This window comes from Phascolarctos cinereus, unplaced genomic scaffold (genome assembly GCF_003287225.1).
Source record: "Phascolarctos cinereus isolate Bilbo 61053 unplaced genomic scaffold, phaCin_HiC Scaffold_7;HRSCAF=346, whole genome shotgun sequence".
In the NCBI taxonomy this organism is placed as follows: Eukaryota; Metazoa; Chordata; class Mammalia; order Diprotodontia; family Phascolarctidae; genus Phascolarctos; species Phascolarctos cinereus.
The window spans coordinates 20,623,170-20,635,587 of NW_027556180.1; the positions used below are offsets into that span (position 1 = coordinate 20,623,170).

The 12,418-nt window shown below is 41.1% G+C and overlaps 1 long non-coding RNA gene across 1 annotated transcript in view; it reads right to left on the reverse strand.

The window, feature by feature from the left end:
* Positions 1-12,418, reverse strand: part of LOC144454762 (uncharacterized) — a 25,469-nt gene continuing 13,051 nt past the window's right edge. Inside the window, exon 2 of the long non-coding RNA XR_013483283.1 lies at positions 1-856. This is a non-coding gene — a long non-coding RNA (uncharacterized LOC144454762). The remainder of the gene's footprint in view (positions 857-12,418) is intronic.

Here is a 12,418-nt window from a genome sequence, read left to right on the forward strand (position 1 = left end):
TGACAATCAATAAGCATTTATTTAGCACTCCCTATGTACCAGACACTGGTAAGTGCTTGGAGATACCAAAAAAAGGTCAAAAACAATCCCTGCCCTCTAAGAACTTCAATACTAATGTCAGCTATTGTTATAAGGAGGGAAATTGAGTCGTTTCCACTTTCATTAAGGATTGAGTGGCAGAAGATGGCTCCCCCAGTTAAATTATTGGTAGATTCATTATGGAAGTTATGCAATATGATTTATAGGAGTTTTATCCCAACTGTCTTGTTGACAGAGGTTAGTTTCTGATGATCCTGTGCAGTCTTTTCCAGCTTTTGTCTTGGTCGTCCTATTCTTTGGCTCCTTTAGTTTCACTTGGTATCTATGCTTCTGTTTTGCCTTCATATTTAGGTCTCACTGATGCTGAAAGGGAATCTTCTCATATCAGTACGGAATTTCATTCATGCATCAAAAAAAAAAAATAGTGACACCAGTGCCCCGTGGATAGTTGCATCAGAAGATTAAACATTGGCTTCTGTCGGCAGAGTGTGATGGAAGGAGAATTAGATCTTGAAACTCCTGGGCTTCTATTTGGAGGCTTCTGGAAGCCACTTAAGCTCCATTTTCCAGCCTGCAGAGTAGAGGCACAGGCCAGGACTGGGAAGGCCAGCATGAGAGATGCATCAGTTAGTGCTTGTTCAGGTAAGAGGAATCCAGAAGAGAGTCATCTGAGAGCTCAGTCTGCTTGTTCTCAGCTAGGAGCCGACTGGGTTTATGGGATTGAGTCTTGGCTCCGTGAGAAATTCCCCAGTATGTAAATGTCTCCAACCCAATCAATCAGACTCCATTTTGCTTCTGTGCTAGCGAGCTCCTGGGGCTGGTTGCAAAGGAAACAGAGAGTCAAGGTTATATTTTTAATGCCCATTTTAAATGCATGACTTGAAATAAGTCCCCTATGCATAATTCATGGCACCACTTACCAGGTTTTTTTCAGGAATGCTCCTTCAAGGGGTAACTAAAGAAAGACCTGCCCAACCAGAACAACTGGGTCATTCTGCAGACAACTCACTCTTTGGAGCCAATGGATTAGCAGAGGGTTGAGCTTTTGGGGTGTGAGGGAACTTTTCTCCTGGTATAACACAGCCTGCATCAACTTATTTATAACTGAAAAGGACTGGACAAGGCAAATATGGGTAGAGGGAGGGTTATGTCTCTGAGCTGATGGGAAGAATGTTTGTATATTTGTTCTTGCTATAGCTTCTAAGTAAATATTCCTTTGTAAAAAGCTATCCAATATTAATTGGCTAAATGGAAATGGGATGCTAGTCACTGGGCACCTAAAAATGAGAGGACACATCCAAGGGTGGGATGGAGTATCAAGATGATGGCACAGAAAAGAGAGATCCATCAGGGTACCTGAGAATCCTAAGGTCAGGTGGAACTCTCCAGCCCTTACAGAGTGGTACCAATCAACCATGTTACATGTGGGGCCTCCTGCAGGATAAAATGGGGCCTTTCATATTTAAGAACATGACTAGAAAGACTCTCTCTTTTGGAATTTAAGTTTTGGATACCCTAGTTTGTAGGATCCTAAAGAAATTGATCAGCTCAGATTCTTCTAATCTAGCCAATAGCTCACAATGTTCAGATTCCTTCAGAGTCCGGCCAATATGGCAGATGTTCTAATAAACCTTGTCTTTGGCTGAAAGAAGGCTTGGGTCAAATTCGTTTGGGTTAGACCCGTGTGTCATGATTTTGGAGTCCCAGCACCCCTAAGCCTCTAAATCTCAACATTTTGGTGGCCCCTATGGGGAAGCTGCCTAACCCCAAGTTCTTCTCCAGCCAAGACTGGAAGACATATAAGCCTTCCCCCCTTCTTTCTTGCCCTGCAGTTGGGGTCACTCTCCAAGCACCTAGGAAGGCTTGGAGGTGCTTTTTGGGTAGACAGTTATGAGCCTGTCTTGAACTCAGCCTGATGCTCTCAGGCTCTGGGTCCACTGGTTCGGTTCGAGGCCACAGACTTGGGTACACCTTCTACAGCATAGAGGACAAGGACATATGCCCTATCCAGAAGCCTATGCCCAATTCTGTCAATTCTCTCAGCACTAGGGAATTGGGAAAACTTCAGGTGCTTTTTGATTCCCTGAGGCTTACTTACTCCTTTTCCTCTACACCCCTGAATCCTCCTTCATGGAGGTTACAGGGAAAAGTTTGAATAGCTAAAAACATCTTAGCAGATTCTGGAGGTTTTTGATCTATCATTAAGGAGTTTTGAAACTCCTCTTTGCAACCCTGGTCACTCACTTCTCCCACTCCCTTCCCTTGAGTCAAGAGGGCATCTGTTAATCCTTCTCATAGAAGAAGAGAGTTTCACCCTCCCCACCTCTGAATTCGCTCTCCCCCACCTGGCAAAAGGAAAGAGGGGGGACAGGCAGCAGCTACAGCATGGGCCCTCCTGACAACAGCCTTGGGCCTTGGGGCAACCTTTGCCTGGAAGCATCACCCAGGTCCAGCACATCCTGCTCAAGGTAAAGAAGCTGGCCTCTGAACTTGGGTAAGCACGCTCTTTTAAAGTTGTAGTTTTAACTGTTAATGATGAGATGTTGATTCTCTGCGTAAAGTAATTTGGAAATTCATTTAACAAAACTGAAGTCACCTGATTGATAATGGGTTTGTTTCAAGTTTGAAATTGGTAAACTTTTTATATCAGTTATGTCAAGCAACTTTTCATAATTTGGTTACAGCTAAAACAATTTGTTGTTTATTGTTTTAATATGTGAACTTGCCAAAAAGCTTGTTTGGGTTATGGCTTGCTGAGAATTTGCAAGTGTATAGAAATAGTCTCTAATGATTGGCTTTTTACACCAGGACAAATTAAAATTTGAGATGTAAATCCTGGAAAAGTTCTCCCCGAGCTGTGATTAGTGAAACTTGCTGTTTGAGGTAAAAGCTCACTGGACCGTAAGTGATTTTATTTTGAGTTGTCTGGCGGATCATAATCAATACTCAATAATCTACCATTGAGAGAAATGCCACAAGCTACTGAGGGAGAATGTGATACAGGTGGGAAGTCTGCATGGGGGAAAAGCTGAGAGGACAGCTTTAGCCTCAGTGTAAGATGGGATCCTCCTGGCTCAGTTTCCCCATTGTGTTCCTTTGAAAAGGAATGTTACTCACCTGGCTATTCCTGAAACTGACTATGAATTGGATTTAATGCTGCATTGTTGGAAAACTGTAAATTTTCTGAGGCCAAACAGCTAAGGATCTTTTATCCTGAAATATTTGGGCCTTAAATCTAGTCCCTGCTTTATCTTTTTATAGCAAATTTCTATAATCAACAAGTAGTCAGTAAAAGATCAATGCAAATGTGTGAGATCTTGCTGTTTTGACCTGAATGTGTAGTCATTAAATATCCCCAAACAACTGAAATTAAATCAGAAACATCTTCAGTTTTGTTTGGGGAGGAGAAATTCAGTGATAATTGAAGTGAAAGTCAGTCTCTGGCAAATTCATTTGTGTAACTATTGAACCCGGGATGGAAAACTTCTACCTGCAAAAGTGTTACTTAAACTTTTGAAAAAGTAACAAGATCAGATAATCCTGCAGGTCAAATGTAAATGATTTTAATGGGACTCTTACACTTTTACTTCTCCCCATATCGGGGCCCTGCAGTCTTTTCTGACAGATTTCTGTCTTCTAGACTACAGGCCATTCACCTACAGTTGGTAGCAAACAGTGGGTACCAACCAATAACCCCCCATCGTTCCCTGGATGCAGCCTGTGCTCTGTTCCAGTCAACCTCCTCTTTGGGACCCCCTCAAGGCAGGGCCAGCTCTATGCCCCTTGCCATCAGGAAGCAGTCTCAGAAGCCAAGACTTTCACCCCTTACCCTAAAAGAATTTGGGTCCCATTTGTTTGAGGGGGTAATGATGGGGATAGGATCTGAACCCCTAAAGGAAAAGACCATGTCTTTGGAATCTGGACCCCAAAAAAGAAAATCCCTGGACTTCCCCAAATCTCCAGTGTTTGCCTGTGGCTGTAATTCACTTAACTAGCCTTTCATTGTGGCTAAACCCAATCTCCCAATTCTGTTCTGTTACCTCCGGATTGTCCCTGGCCACTTCACACCCTTAAGTCTCTCTAGATTCCATTCCCTCTTGGCCATGTGGTCCAGGTCCCTGGCATCTTGTTCACCCCAGCTTACTGGTCACTCCCATCCAGATCCTCCTTAGACCCCTCCTCCAGTCACCCCAAACTATTTGGCCACTCCTAGATCCCTCCCACAGTCTTTCTGTGTATAAGATTCATCTTGTCTCCATTAAGGTACTCAGATTCTTATAATCTAGCCAATAGTTCATAAATGTTCATACTCCTTAAGAGTCTGGCCAATATGGCAGATCTTTAATAAACCTTGTCTTTGACTGAAAAAAAAATAAGAAATTGACCAAAAAAAATTTAGGCTATAATTGTACTGTTGATTCCCACCCTCACCCCCACCCCCAGAACAGCTAGGTAGCACAGTGGGTAGAATTACCAGGCCTGGAATCAGGAAGACCCAAGTTCAAATGCAGCCTCAGACATTTACGAGCTGTATGACTCTGGATAAGTCATTTAACCTCTTTGCCTCAGTTTTCCCACCTGTGAAATGGGGATAATGATAGCACCTACTTCCCAGGCTTGTGGATCAAATGAGATAATAATTGTAAAGTGTTTAACACAGTGCCTGGCATGTAGTAAGCATTATATACATGGTAGCTATTATTATTTCAGTATATGTTCCTTCTCAAGTCAGTTCCATTAAGGTAATTTTGTAAATTTTCCACTTATTGATTCCTTGAGTGATACTTGCACTATTGAATCTTGTGTAAATATTGATATTGATTCTAAGATGAGAAATAATGGGGTTTGTATCACTAGAATGCTGGTGCCAGGTTGGAAAATGTGGATTTTTTCTCCTTTTTACATTTAAACAGACCTATGCTGCTTGTTCTATTATGAGATCAATATTCCTTAAAACTTCATAGAGTTTGCCTACGTTCTGACAAAGTCCAAGTGTTTGCCTTTGCCATTTTCCTTACTGAACTTGCTAGGTAAGCTTGCAATTTCATTTGGATTACCCTGGAGTCCAGGGATCTATTGGGAGAAATTCGAGGTACCCTTTGCAATAGGACTCGGGGAAACTTGTCTGTATCTCTTAGAAGGTACGTTATGGTACATTATGAGCTCCTAGAGAAATTTTGGCCTGCCCTGTGTAAAGATCCCTAGAAAATGGTGTCCAGACCTTATTTGGATGGCCTTATGTATGGAGGAAATCATGGAGGAGTTGTTAGCCAGGACAGCTGGCTTCTTATTTCAGAGAGAAGGCGTGATGCCTAGTCGATCCCAAGTCTTAACACCCTGTGGGAAGAGCTCCACTTGGTCTAGGAAGTTCTCGGTTTCTAAGGCAGGAAATTGATTTTCTTGGTCCTTGATTTTTTCTTTCTTTCTTTTTTTTGTTTTGGCTTGAGAAAGGCCATTCAAGCAATATCAGGCATTTGTTGAGTACTGAGCAAGCAGTAAACTTTGGTAAACTTTGTGAAATGTTCCTTTTTTGTTGAATTTGCAAAAGTTTCTAGTGGGACATAATTGTTTTCACCTGAATATGTGGGACTGTCTATAAGTCCACACTCCATTAGCTGTTTTCAGTCAGTCAGTCAATAAACATTTATTAAGTGCCTGCTATGTGCCAGGCCCTATATGGTATGTGTTGCAGGTGCAAAGAAAGGCAAAAGGGTGTCCCTGTCCTCAAGGAGCTGACATTCTAATAGGGGGAAATGACATGTAGGAAGAAACTCAAATGAAAGGGAGAGGAGATGACATGGGAAGAGCTCTCTGATGTTCAGCCTCCACTCTCTCCAGTCAGAGGGAGCAAGGGAGGGACCCTGGGGTAAGGAGTAGCGAGGAGGTGTAAGTTTCAGGGTGATGTAATCTTGCAAGATGATAAGATTCCAGAGAGCATAACGAAGTTCAGAGATGTGCAGCCAGGCGGAAAATGAGAATTTCCTCTATGACACTGACTCCGGTCAGATGAAAGAACAAGGCTTCTGCCTCTTCAGAGACTCAAGAAGACTATTTTAGATAGTATTCAAAGTATTCAATATTTGCCAGGGATGGAAAATTTTTCACATAGGGGAGAGTGTGATGGGAGTCTGGTGAATGTGCAAATACCATCTGTTTGCAAAGATGGAATTGTGCATGTGGAAGATATTGGGGCAGCGAGGTGGTGTGGTGGATAGAGCTCTGGCCTTGGAGTCAGGAGGACCTGAGTTCAAATCCAGCCTCAGGCACTTGACACTTAGCTGTGTGACTCTGGACAAGTCGCTTAACCCTAATTGCCTCACCAAAAAGAAAAAAAAATACTAGATTGCTGCTTCTGGGATAATCATAAGGACTGGAGTATGAGTAGATGTTCTTCATTGGCCTACCACACAATTGGAAGGAGCCTTTTTCCATTGGCTGAATAGAAGGAACTGTTGGTGTCTTCAAATTGTCCTGAACTTCAGAGAGTCAAGCCTGGGTCAACCATGTTACATATTTATGCTGCATGTGTTTGTATATGTGCTTGTCTTCCACAAAATACAAGCTCTTTTTTATTCTTTATATTTGTATCCCCAGTACCTAAAAGTGACTGGCACACAGTAGGCATTTAATAAACATTTAGTTGAAAGATTGACTCTGCACTGGACATCCTTCATGGCATTAGAGGTTCCTTGTTTTGTAACTCTCATGATCATCAAAGTTAGCTTTGTTGTGGCATCTTTCAAAGAATAATAATTACAGTCACCATTTTTTTTTATAGTTTTGAGGTTTACCAACCATTCTGTACAAACACCATCTCAACTCTATAAGATAATACTTTAATCTGAAAGCTTGATTCAAAGGGTGCCAATTTCTGGATCTCCAAAAAGCTTAGGGAGATTTTGTGGAGACCTACTTGGACTTGGGACAGCCTTCTGAACAAAACTGTATCAGTGATGATTTCCTTTGCAATGTTCATTTTCTTTGTCAACAGGCATCCTTGTACATCAAATGAGTGTTGATCTGTTCAAGGCAGTCCCTGAAGGGGACTTTTTTAGATACTTGTTAATATATTTATACTTTAGGTACTATTTGAAGGTGCTGCCGTTGCTTAAAACACTTTTAACACTTTCCTTTAAGAACTGTTTTCAAAGCCTGCAATGCAATCATTTGAATATTTTCACTCCATGGGAACATCCAAAAACCATTTGAGATCAAGTCTGATAAATGAAATGGGCAATGAAGCTGACTAACGCTGGTTGGGTTTTAATTTATTTTTTTCTGCCTATGAGGTAATAAGTCTGATTTTCTTGATTGTCTCTGAAATTTTCTAAGACAATCCTGACTTCAACAAGAAGTATCCTTATACATAGACTTAAAACTCAAGGGGGGCTGAGAGATCATCTGATCCAATTCCCTTATTTTACAGAGAAGGAAACTGAGGCCCAAGATCATATGGAAGTAAGTGGTATGAGAGGAGATCTTAATGCAAATCCTCTGCTTCAAGTAGCTGGGGTTTTTTCCTTTGTTTGGTTTGTTTTTATGGTCACATTATAGTCACATCTCCTAAATGGGGCTGGCCCTGTTCAGGTCTTTGGACAAGCTTTAACAAGAAAATAGGAAGAACACTATGTAAAGTCACGGTCCACGGTACAGACAGATAGGAGCAAAACCAGAGAGGAGTCCTTTCTGAGTGTAGGACCACTGTGCAACCCCCTTCTTCCTTCCCTCCCCTTCAAGGATTTCTCTATGTCAGGCCAGCTTCCCACGCATTCCAGATCCAGTCACTTCAGCAAAGCATGTAACCAGACAACTTCTCAGTGTGTTCCATCAAGAAAGCAAGATGCCAATCAAAACAACTCTGAGGTACCACATCACACCTGTCAGATCAGCCAACATGACAAAACAGGAAAATGATCAATGTTGGGGAAGATGTGGGAAAATTGGAACACTAATGCATTGTTAGTAAAGTTGTGAACTGATCCAACCATTCTGGAGAGCAATTTGGAACTATGCCCAAAGGGCTATAAAAATGTGCATGCCCTTTGACCCAGCAATAGCACTTCTAGGGCTATAGCCCAAAGAGATCATACAAATGGGAAAAGGACCCACATGTACAAAAATATTTATAGCAGCTCTTTTTGTGGCAGCAAAGAATTGGAAATTGAGGGGATGCCCATCAGTTGGGGAATGGCTGAACAAGTTGTGGTATATGAATGTAATGGAATACTATTGTGCTATAAGAAATGATGAACAGGCTGACTTCAGAAAAACCTGGAAAGACTTGTATGGTCTGATGCTGAGTGAAGTGAGCAGAACCAGGAGAACGTTGTACATAGTAACAGTCATGTTGTGCGATGACTAATACTGATGAACTTAACCCTTCTCACCAATAAAGGATCTAAGACATCTCCAAAGGCCTCTTGATGGAAAATGCTATCCACAAAGAAGAAAGAGCTTCTCCATAGGAGTTTGAATGCAGATTGAAGCATGCTATTTGCTTTTTTTTTTCTTCTGTTGTGTTTTGTTTCCTCTTTCTGGTGAATCCTCCTATTGGTTCTAATTCCTACAACATCATTAATGTAAAAATATGTTCAATAGGAATGTATATGTATAGCCTATATCAGAATGCACGCTGTCTTGGGGAAGGAGGTGAGGAGAGGGGGAGAAAAATCTAAAACTCAAAAGCTTATAGAAGTGATTGTTGACAACTCAAAATTAATTAATTTTGAAAAAAAGAAAAAAAGAAAGCAAGGAGCCCTTTTGGTCATCCATGGACTTCATGGTACGTCCTGGGCATGTTTAATGAATAAGGGGAAAAGTGGTTGGCATCCAGTCCCATGGACTAAGCAAACCCACAGGCAGACCCTCGTGTATTCATTTTCTTATTTTAGATTCTGCTGGAAGACCATGCCACTTAACCTGCTAACAGTCATCGCCCAGTTCTGCTCTCCTCTCTCTAAACCTTGCCACCTCATCCCCTCAAAGTTATTTCACATCCTCTCTTTAGCTCCATTGTATGCTTTGTCTTCCTCTATTGGAATGTAAGGTACTTCAGGGTAGGGAGGTCCTTTTGCTTGTATCATTATTTCTAGTGCTGAGCACAGTGCCCGGCACATAGTAAATGCTCAATAAATACTAATCTAATCTAATGCAGCTTGAGCATTTTTCATGGGCTGATAGGATCTAGAGGCGGATGGACCTTGGAGATTTTCTGGTCTGTCCTCTTTAGAACATGGATGATGATTCAACACAGGGGGCGGAGAGAGATGGGCCAAATAGGAAGGAGGAAGAAAGTCGAAAAAGAATCCAGTCATAAAAACCTGGAGGAAAGAAATATTCAGGAGGAAAGGGCGATCAGCAACGTCTAATGCTGCAGAGACGTCAGGAAAGTCGCTGCGTACAGGTCTGCCAGGTCCGCGGGCCTACATTCCAATCGCTTTTCTCTTCATTCGCCAAGAGATCTCAGGATGTCCGGGGGAACGCCTCGATGTCTGAGAAAAGGCCGTGGGAGATTAGCACTAAGTTTAGAGACAGCAATTTCAGTTAAGTGATGAGACCAGAAGCCAGACTGCAAAGTGAGTGAGAAAAGAGAAAGTGAAGTCAACTAGAGAAGACAATTTTTTCTAGGACATTTCTTCAAATACTATAGCATCATGTTCATATACCATAATTTATTTAGCCACACCCCAATTTATAGTCACTTCCTTAGTTTCCAATTCTTTCCCACAAGAGTGCTGCTATAAATATTTTTTGTGCATATGGGTCCTTTAACTTTTTCTTTGATGTCTTTTGAGTACAAGCCTAGTCCTGGTGTCTCTGGGCCAAAGAGCATGCTTGGTTTAGTAACCTTTTGGACATAGTTCCAAATTACTTTTCTGAATGACTGGACCAATTTAAAACTCCAACAGTATCTCTAAGCTTTAATCTCTTCCTGCCTACCGGATCAGTGCCTGCTTTCTACAAACATGCTTAAGTATTACCAATCTTTAAAAAAAAAAAAATCCTCCCTTGATCCTAACACCCCTTTAGTTATCATCCTGTATGTCTCCTACCTTTCATGGCCAAAATAGAGTCAAGCAAAATAAATTCCCACATTGGCCACGTTAAAAAATGTGCATCTCTGTCTGCATATTACTTTATCGTCTCTATGTCATGAAGTGGACAGCGTCCATCATCAGTCTTTTGGAATCGTGGCTCATCATTGCATTGATCAGAGTCTCTTAGAATCGTTAATTTTTATAATATTGATATTATAAATTAGTTTCCTGGTTCTGCTCGCTTTACTCTGCATTAGTTCATATAAATGCTGTGAAAAGTAGGAGACATAGAGGATGATAATTAAAGGAGTGTTGGGATCAAGTGAGGATTTTTTAAAGACTGGGAATACTTCAGCATGTTTGTAGAAAGCAGGCACTGATCCAGTAGGCAGGGAGAGATGAAAGCTTAGAGTTACCGTTGGTGGAGTCTTGAATTGGCCAATGTGCGAATTTGTTTCGTTTGACTATACTTATACTTAACGAGGACTTTGTATCTTTTCTTTTTTCCAGGGTGGAAGAAAGAAATCATTAAATAAAAATTTTACAATTAGAACGTGATGATTATGGGGGAGGGAGGAGATGGGAGAGAACGCTTTGTTGTTGTTTTTTGGTGGCTGTTTTGTGGTTTGGCTTTTTTCCCTTTTACATTGCTGTTACTTCCCTACAATTCTTCCTAAAATAAAAGCAACAGAGAAGTAATCAAACAAATCAGCGCATTTGCTCTGGCTACAAATGAGGGCCTTATTCCAGAAGTCCTCTGCTAAGAGGCTATTTCCCTATCTGGTTAAAGTTAAACAGAAGATGCTAAAATGATCAGTATGAATACTAATTCATATTCATAACGATGACCCGGGAACTTAAAAAAAAAGTCAAATTGTGTCAGCATTATCATTATTGTTAAGTATATATGTTATTGATAAGCAAGTTGAAGCCAGAAAATAGGAAGTAATAGAGCTGGGGATTGAGCTCGGAGCCTCACACTCCAACCAGGTACTCTTTCCATCCTCCCAAGACTTGCTAATCAGATTAGAGATTCCTTCGAATTTAATTTCCTAATCAGAGAATGTCAAAGTTGGAAGAGACCTACAGGTTATCTATCCAGTTATCTGTTCAACACCCTCCTTTTTGCTTTTTTGAAGACAATATTCAACCATTTATTGGATTTTAAGACAGCAGAGTTTCTATCGGTCCAAAACATGAACCAACACTCAAGAATATAGAGCAAAGGAGGGCATAATACTGGAAATTAAGGTACACCAACCTGGTTGGGAATTACCACCAACCAAGGCCAATGGGAAAAACCACTCCCCTGCAAGTCCCTTGGAGAAAAACAAATCACAAGATAATAATTAATAAAGAACTAAGGTCTTTTTTTTTAATGGGACTGGAAATACATAAAATAAATGCAAAACTGATTTAGGAGGTAAAAGAAGAGGAGTGGACTGCCTGCTGAGCCCTGGGCACGCGTGTCTTTTGCTATGAGTACATTGGGTCAGAGACAGTTAAGCACCACTTGGAGTTCAACTCCTTTCTTTTTCCTAAGGCAGAAACTGAGGTCCAGCATAGTTAAGTGACTTCCAGAGGTCACAGAAGTAGTCAGGCCATGGTCTGAATCCAGCTTAGCTCCATCATACTACTAAATATGTGAAGCACTATATGAAACAATCAATATTAATTAAGCATTTACTATATGCCAAGCACAGGGAATGCAAAGACAATAACAAAACATTCTTTGCCCTCAAGACATTGACAAGAAAGCTTTTGTTTTGAAGAATAACACAAAGGTAGAATTTGAGGAAAATGCCCAACCCCCAAGGCCATCTTGCCTAAAGGCATATGAAACTTGGGGAGTGGGAAGACTTTGACATCACAGGCAAAGCTGTGACACATGGGACTGTGGTGCTCTCAGGCCACAACATCTTTATTTCGGAGCCAGTGTGAAGACCAGCCATTGTCCATTGCTATTTATTCTTCACATTGCTTTGGCATCTCTATTTTCATTTCCAAAAGATGTGAGAATCTCTCAGGTCACTTCATCTGTCACTGTTTATCAACATTAAAGATGCATCTGTGAAGTAGCAGAGATTAAATAATCAAAACTGACATAAAAGCTTTTTATGCTGATGTTTTTCCATATCATTGATCGGCAATCCAATCCCGCTTAATGACATGAACCTTCCTCAGGAAGATGCTAGTACACCACCTTGATGCTTCTTCACACAGGTTTTTGGCAGGCAAAAGAACTCACTCTCTGTGTGATTTTTTTTTACAGGTCTGGGCTTTAATTCCCTCCTGTGTAAAACTAAGGAATCAGACTCTTCAAAAAGGAGGTTCCTCTTTAG